This window comes from Dioscorea cayenensis, chromosome 14 (genome assembly GCF_009730915.1).
Source record: "Dioscorea cayenensis subsp. rotundata cultivar TDr96_F1 chromosome 14, TDr96_F1_v2_PseudoChromosome.rev07_lg8_w22 25.fasta, whole genome shotgun sequence".
Classification (NCBI taxonomy): Eukaryota; Viridiplantae; Streptophyta; class Magnoliopsida; order Dioscoreales; family Dioscoreaceae; genus Dioscorea; species Dioscorea cayenensis.
Window position 1 is genome coordinate 3,687,185 of NC_052484.1, and position 9,242 is coordinate 3,696,426.

Genomic DNA, 9,242 nt, shown 5'->3' on the forward strand with positions numbered 1-9,242 from the left:
GAAATAATTAAACAATTATTTCCAAAATACTAGCCATTAAACAATTATTTCAAAATAATAATAATTAATCAATTATTTAAAATAATAGCCACTACCAACTCACCTGGTGTCCTTGGGTTCCTTGCTAGACCTGGAACTCCCTCCCAAGACTGAACAACACCTAACAGAATAATATAATAAAAATAAATAATATATTTAAACTCAAAAGAAAATACAAAAATAATAATCAACTCTCTATTGGGCCCACTCACTCCAATCGGTTAAAACACGACCTTGCATAATCCAACTGGCCTTCAATTGTATTTAAACCAGCTCAATTTAGGGTAAACACTGCTGAATCAATCTCAACCAACCCTAATTCCACTGAACCAAGCTCAATTGCACTGAACCAAGCTTAATCAAACTGAACCAGCTTGAACCAACTCAATTCTTATTCAAAATCCATTGAACCAACTTGGTTCAGTCCAAAACCCTTAACCCAAATCAACTGAACCAAACCCAAACCATCTCAACTTGATTTGATCAAGCCCAACTCAACCAAATCAATTCAACTCAATCAATTCAATCCAACTTGGTTTGATCCAACCAAATCAACTTGGCTAACTCAACCCATTTCAATCTAACCATTATCATTAACACATTAATCATCATCATTATCAACTTAATTAATCAAACCAAACCCTAATCTCGGTGCTACAGTAATTGCTACAGTAATTCCGGCAATCTCATCTCCATTTCAAGAAATTTTCAACTCAAATACAAGGTTTTCTCAAAACAATTTCATACACTCATCATCTACAACAACATACCAAGTTTTTCTACTCAAATCCATCATATTTCTTCATCAAATCCACCAAATACACACACACATACATTCAAGTATATAAATAAATAAATCATCAAAATACTTACCAAATAATACTTCATCCATTCTCCCCTCCAAATACCAAACTTAATCTCTTCCAATTTCTCTCCAAATCTCTCACCCTTTTTCTTTCTAACTCTCGGGTTACTTGTAGCAAAAATGGTGGAGAAGAAGATGAACAACACTCAAGCTCTAGATTTTTTTCTCCAAATTTAACTTTCAGCCGAAATTTACATTTAGTCCCTCAAAACATAATTCCTTACAAAACAGTCCCTGAAAAAAACTCATGAATGGTCCCTGAATTACAACATAGTATTCTCAAAAAGATCCTTTTAAATTATCCAATGGTCCTTGGATTATAGTACAACATTTCAAAAAGATCCCTTCCATCTTACCTTTCAGTCCTTGGATGCCGGAAACATTTTTATATCAATCCTTTTTCTATTACTCTTTAACCCAAAATCTTTTTATAAACTTTTACACTTAGGTCCTTGTTATTTCCACTTGGGGTTTCTCAACAAGATTACTCTCAGAGAAAAATTCTTCATCAGAATCGTAGTAATACCCTGAATATATTTTCCAACAGGTATCCAAAGGTTCAGGGTATTACAGTTATAGTTTAGCCCACTTACTAACTACTACCAAGAACTTCAATAGAAATAAATAAAGAGAGACATGTAGGGAACAATTAGATAAAACTAGTTACGTTTGAATTATAAAAACCATAATATCTAACATAATTAACTATTAGTCTTGAGCATCAACCCACTAAGTAAATAGATCTGTTCACACTATCCACAAGTGTGAATACTGTGATGACGCAAGTGGTGATGAAAGCAATACAAGAGGACCACTAGTTCAACAATCTAACCAAAGCTAGGCAATTACCCAACTCCAAATTAACACTAAAGCAAGGCTCATACTTTCAAACAATTAGGAGGAAGCTAAGTTGTTTTTAAAATCATAACTTTTCAATCTAAACCAGGAAACAAAGTTCTCTTTTGTTTCATAAATTAGCCCACAAAAAAAAAGAGTTCTTGTTAGTAATAGTAAATATTTGTTTCACAAAGTAATGAGAATGTCTTGAAAATGGCCATAGAATTGTTAGCAAAAATACAATTGTTAGCAAGATGCAATCACTATTAGAGTGTTGACAGCATATTTCTAGAGCTAGAAGCGTGGAAAGCTAAATTATCTTTAAAATATGAGTTTAGTTGTGTTCAATTCTCATGACACATTATTAATATAGTATATGTACCATCCAATAGATTTGATATATTTTTACATGGTCATGGCATTTCAAAGAAAAGTGTGTCAGGAACAATGTCTCATTATTGCACTAAACTCCTACCAAATATAGATATTAATTGATCCTATGTTTCTTTTGAAATCTATGATAGTCACTATTTACTCATTCAACTAGCTAGGCATCAATCAAGTTAAATAGAGTATACTTTAAAATTGTACTCTATGAGAGGTTGTTAAGATGACAAAAGATAAAAAGGAGAAGAAGTTTAGTTGCACTTACTGGTTTAGCAACTAAGTAAATTAGATCTTAGTTTTTTTAAATTTAAAATTTTGAAAAAGAAACACTAAAATCATGGCCCTATTGCTCATATGAAGCTAGATTTTCTCTGTTTGGTTGAAACCAAAGCCAGTGCCCCCAGAATCCTTCATTTCTATGCTAAGTTTAAGCACTAGTGGGATTGGGCTACTGTGCCCTCTAACAGGCTTTCCGAGGGAATACTCGTCCTCTGGAAGAGATATGTTGGCAAGGTTACCCTGATGGTGACTTCTCGTCTAGCCCTCCATGTTGTTATTACTTCATAAGATAAGACTTGGATTCTCTCCACAATCTACAAATCATAGGTGTTTTCTGATAAAAAATGCCTTTGGCTCTCCCTTAGCAATATTTCCTCTCTTAATTCTCCCTGGCTCCTCACTGGGAATTTCAACACTATCACCAGTAACGAGGAACACAGGGGGGACTTTCTCTTACTGTGAATCTAAATCCTCCTTTTTCTCTAATTTTATTTTTTATAATCTCGTTCTTGATCTCATGTTTTCTAGCTCCAAATTCACTTGGTGTAATGGCCAGACCGGTCATACTCGCTACTAGGCATGACTTGGCCATTTTCTGGCCAACTCCAATTGGATTTTAAATTTTAAAATGTTTTCAAATAATCACTTGGTTCGCACTATTTCATATCACTCTCCCTCATTTCTAATAGCTCATAACTCTACTCCTAATTTTAAAAAGATTTTCCATTTCGATAATTTCTAATTAGGTTATGAAGGTTTTCATAATAGTGTTATCAAATTTTGGTCTGTTCATTCTATTGCTTTCCCCGTGCATTCTTTCACCCATGCGATTTCTAGTACTATATATAACATTCTCAGGTGGTGGAAATCTAGCCGATGCCATATCGAAGAAGAGATCAATAACTTACAAAAAGAAATAGCTGAGTTGGAAGACACTAGTTCCTCTACTGATAATACCTAGCATAAAACTTGGTTGAGAGCTCTTCATAGTAGACATAATGCCCTTCTGTGCCAAAATGCTATCTACTAGAGTGAAAGGGCCCATGCCCAATGGCTAAATAAAGGTGACCGAAATACCACTCATTACCTATCTAAATCAGATCTTGATCAAGATTTTGCAACTAATGTTGGTGCCATTTGATTGGGTTTCAGTGAATGCTAGTCTTAGGCATTGAGATATGGGACTACATTAATCAAGGGATTGCATAGAAAATTAGAACACCACTCATTACCTGATTTGGTATTTAATCGAATGTTTTAGGTTGGACATTAGCTAATACTGAAACTACCCTCTCTTTACCTCAATTTTTTTATTAAATTTTATCATCTCAAATTAGTATAAAAATGTTTCAACTAGATGGCCCATAGTCTCAAATGAGTATAAGAATTATTTACTAAAATGATTTAATATTAATTGTAGTAATGTCTTAAATTTATCAACATAGAATATTATGCAAATCAATCATCATCTGGTTTGTTAATTTTTATATGATTGTGTTGAAACTTCTGACATTGATCATTTAATCTATACTTGTAGATGTGGACTTATTTAGTATGCAGTGTGAATGCATGACAAGGAAATTGAAATTATAAACTCCCCTGTCTTTCATTAATTTTATTATGAATTACTATTATTCTGTGAGCTAATCATTTAGTCGACATTGATCATTCAATCTATACTTGCAGATGTGACTAATCATAATTTTTTTTTATCTTCCGAATTTTTGAAAAAAAATCAGCAAAGAATATATATATATATATATTTATAACTATTTAGATTTATGTTAATGAATTATATCCATCTTTGTGCAACTTTCATATGATAAAAACACGCATGGTCTTGGTGATAGAACCCTTACACAATGCTTGAAGGAAATTAAAAAATGTTGAGGGGATCAAATGGCTACAGAAGAGAAAATTAGATAAGTACATCACCAATCATGATTTATTTCATGTTATTACTCACAACATAAACAAGAAAAGAGTGAACGTATCCTATTAGGTCATCTAATAGGATATGTCTATTAGGTCATTTCCAATTAGTTCATTTATTTCATTTTTTTCATATTAATTATTTCTTGTCCTTTACCCTATTAGGTCATCTATATTCAATGCTTTCATCCTTTTCAATCTTATGTCATCTTTAATCTAGACGTAGCCATTTTGAACTGAAACCATGGATCTGAACCGGAACTGAACTGCAAAAAAACAAATCAGAACTAGAAAAATCCGTAACCATCCAAAAACAGGAACCTGAACCTTCATACAATGTTCGGTTCCGATTTCAGAATTTGAAAATTGTAGAAACGCCAGTTCAACCACCGGTTCCAGTTGAATCAAAATATTATATATATAAATGTTAGAGTTTAGATTGGTTAATAGGCTATATGGGGCCCATACTACAAAACCCTAATATTTCTGCATATATACCATTGTACTATTTTCTATTATTTTTCCTATTCTCACATGGTACCAGAGAACTGGGTTAGACCATAGTGGCCACCCAAAACCCTAGTTGTCGTTGTCGCCGCGCTACTCCAAACCCTAGCATTCAACCCGTCATTGCCACCTCTACCACTAGCCGCCGCTCATCTCTTGCCGTTCCCGTTATTCTACGGGCACCTGGTGATATTCCTCAACCCTCACCAGTGATGCCCTTCTCACGTTGCTGAAGGATTTGTCTCTTTATCGTTATGTCTTCATCTCATAGGCGTGATAAAGGCTCCTCTCGTGGTAGACGAGGAGCTAGCTGTGGTGATTCTCGGGGTAGGTTTGTGTGCACCTTTTGTTGATGGACGGGCAACACTGAGAATCATTGTTGGGATAAGTATGGTCATCTGGTAGTGGTCAATACTAGTATAGAGTTAGCCTATCCGTCACCTTCTTCTGGTGCTAAACAGTTAGTCACTATCTCTCAGGCTAACTTTGCGCAATTCCAGCAACTACAGGGCACAGTTTCTTATGCCATAGTCTCTTCTCCTATTTCCTCAGGTAATGTCTTTCTTACTTCCAGGGACAGTTCCTGGATTATTGACTCCGGGGCATCCTCTCACATGACAGGTACAAAATATTATTTTCAAAATCTTTCTGCATATGTTTTTCATTCTTGGGCAATTGCCGATGAACGATCTTGCTTAGTATCCGGAGAAGGAGTTTTGCAGGCTTCCTCTCAGCTTAAACTAACTGATGTTCTTTTTGTACTTAAATTCCCTGTTAACTTGCTATCTGTTTCTACAATCACTAAACAATTGAATTGTAGTATTACTTTTTTCCCTTTTAACTACACTTTTTAGGATCTACGGACGAGGAAGAGGATTGGTTTGGGGTGTAATCATGGTGACGGTGTGTTTACGTTGGTCCGTGATGATATTCCTTGTGGTTTGGCAGCTTCTATTTCGGACACCGAGTCATTACTCATATGGCACTGTAGTTTGGGTCATCCTTCTCTTAGTCATCTTCAGCAGGCTTTGCCTTGGATTCGGGTCGAGTCATTTCAATGTGAGTCATGTCAGTTGGGTAAGCGTCATCGTGCTATCTTTAAACATTCTACTTTAGTGTCTAGTCAGTTGCCATTTGATCTAGTTCATTGTGATGTTTGGAGATCTTCTAGAGTCACGTCTATTTCCGGTCATCGTTATTATGTTGTGTTTGTTGATGATTTTTTCTGAGTATCATGGGTATTTGTATTAAAATACCATCAATCTATTGTTGATGTCCTTAAAACATTTATTTTGGAAGTACAAAATCAGTTTTTCACTGTTCTCAAATGACTTCATACTGATAATGCTTTATAATTTGTATCTTCTGTTATAAATTCTTTGTGTGCATCCATTGAGATTATTCATCAAACCACCTGTAAACACACCTCTCAACAGAATGGGGTTGCTGAAAGAAAGCATCGTCACATCTTAGATATTGCACGCACTCTCTTAGTGGAGCGTAATGTCCCTAGATATTTGTGGTTTGATGCTATCTTAAATGTAGTATATCTTATTAATCATATGCCTTTTGCACCGCTAGGAGGAGAGGTCCCTTTACATCGTCTTCTACCTGATACTGAGTTGTTTCACTTATCTCCTGGTGTTTTCAGTTGTGTTGGTTTTGTTCAAGATTTAACTCTTAGTTTGGATACGTTATGCCCACGTGCGCTTAAATTTGTCTTTATCAGATATTCTCACACCCAACGTGGATATCGTTTATACCACCTGACTAGTCAGAAGTACTATGTGTCAATAGATGTCATGTTTTTTGAGTCTCAATCTTTTTTTCCTGACTCGGGTTCTCATGATTTGTTGATTACGTCGTCTGATATTGTTCTACCTATTCCTATTTCGGTCATTCCACCTATGCCTAGTGTGACGCCTCCTCTAGCAGATCTGGATGATGGCCGTTTTGGACAGGTTTATCATCACCGCCAATATGTACCATAGCCAGATCTGCCCCCTTCGATCATTGGCAAGCCCTTTGTGTGTGTGTACCATAAGTGCAAGGATTATCGAAGTAATAAAGTACCATGGTGAGTGGGTAGTCATATCCACAGGGAATAGTGCTCAGAAATACTAGAATTACTATTTAACTATGGTGAGGATGATTCAAGAATGATGTGAACAATATAGATGCAAGTAAAAATAAATAAAATAAGAAAGAGATGCAATAGAATATAAGGAGAGGCAATCGATAGAAAATGGGGCACCCCAATATTGCTCAACCTAGGACTATTGTTTCAAGTGCAAGACTAATAATTATGTCTCATAACTAATGTTTAATGAGTCGTGGACATCCTAAAACACATGATCCCAAACCTAAGGTCAACCGTGGTTAACCCTATCCTATGCACGGCCAGAAACAAATACTCTCAATGCCTCACACTGTGTGGGGTTGCATAAAGCTCTGGGGACTCCAAGTGATAAATAATATTCCCTAGTAAAGATCTAACCTTTTGGTCCAGACGAAAGACCCCTAGTCACAATTAAACCCCAACACTAAGGATTAGTTCAACGCTTCACTTTATCACTTGCGCAACTAACCCCTAGTGGAGGTTGTCTCTTAGCACTTCACTCTATCATGACCACAAAGAACTCTTGGAATATGGAGGTAAGATAAATCACATCTGAAGAGAAAGGGGACATTCCGCTACCTCTCGACTCACCCTCTCAACCCTCTCCAACCTTGCTTTGTCTAACCCTCATGGTGTGTAACTCATCCACAAAGATTACCAAGATAGATTCTCAATCCTAGTGTCACTCTAAGGGAAAATCAATGCAATAAACATTCAAGGTTGGAAATTAATTAAAATATCAATTAAAGAAACAAAACAAGAGTCAATGAAACAAAATAATCCTAGGGTTTACAAGTCCAAGCACCCACTAGGAGTTTAGCTCTCCATGGAGCAAGATATAATCAATAATGAAACCGAAAGTAAAAGCATGATATCTATAGATAAAAACCCCTTGTAGTCCATATCAATGGTCTTGTGGGGTTGCTTCGTCTTCTCCAAGGGTTTCCTTGTCAAGCCTAAGGCACGCCTCGCCGAATCGATGCCGACAAAAGCTTCCCTAATAACTATCTTTTAAAGGAACACAATGTTGAAGGCTGTAGAACCACTCCAAAGACCTAGCAAAGGCCTCTCCAAATCCTAGCCGCGAGCGCCTACACAGATGGGAAAAAGATAGGAAGAGAATCCGCAAAAGGCCTCAAATCGCAGTATTTATAGGGCTGGAATCGGCCATCCACACAGACGTGTGGAATTTCCACACAGCCGTGTGGATTTACAGACTTGAGTTTTTCCGCACGCTATGAAAAGTAACTGTTACAGTGATTTTGCTACAGTGATTTGCTACAACAAACTGCTACACTACTTTACGAAAATGCTCCTGATTTCACTCTTTCCATCGAGGCCACATGAATGGGCACACACTCATGCGGTAGATCGCATCGTGTCTTCATTGAAACCACATTGATGAAGGTCTTGCTTATAGTGCACAAGTCAGAACATATGAGTGTGACTGCCTTTGTGTCCCTCCAAATTGTATGTTTGCTCGAGAAAAAATGGAGGTTAGTACACACTCACACGTCTTCGAGCACAACTTGTGTCTTCACGTTTGTTCACTCCAAGACTTCATCAACAAATGCATCCATGATCTACTTTTGGTTCCTTTCTTCCACAATTGTCTCGACAGCCTTGAATGCACAAAAGAACACAAATACACATGCATAAGGGATAAAATCTGAGAAAAGTAATGCTCAATATAAGAAAAGAATACTTCGTATTACTAATACACAAGCACTTATTAATTATCTCCTCGGATGATGCAGACCCTTCTCTTGATCTTCCCACTGCCTTTCAGAAAGGTATTCGTTCTTGTAACAAACATCCCATCTCACTTTTTGTTTCTTATGATAATCTTTACCCGTCCTTCCGCACCTTTGCTCTTTCCTTGTTTGCTGAGTCAATCCCCAGGAACTACCAAGATGCACATCTGCTTCCACAATGGCAAAAGGTAATGGATGAGGAAATGGAAGCCTTGAGATCTCGTGGTACATGGGAGCTCGTGCCTCACCCTGCTGATGCTGGTGTTGTCACTTGCCGATAAGTCTTCTCTTTCAAGCACAAAATTATGGTACAGTTGATCACTACAAAGCCCGGTTGTTGGCATGTGGTTTTACTCAGACTTATGGTGTTGATTATGCTGAGACTTTTTTACTAGTTGCGCGTCTGAATTCCATTCGCATTCTACTGTTGGTAGCTATGAATCGATCATGGGTACTCTGTCAACTCGATGTAAAGAATGCCTTTATCTATGGAGACTTAGTTGAGACAGTGTTTATGGAGCAA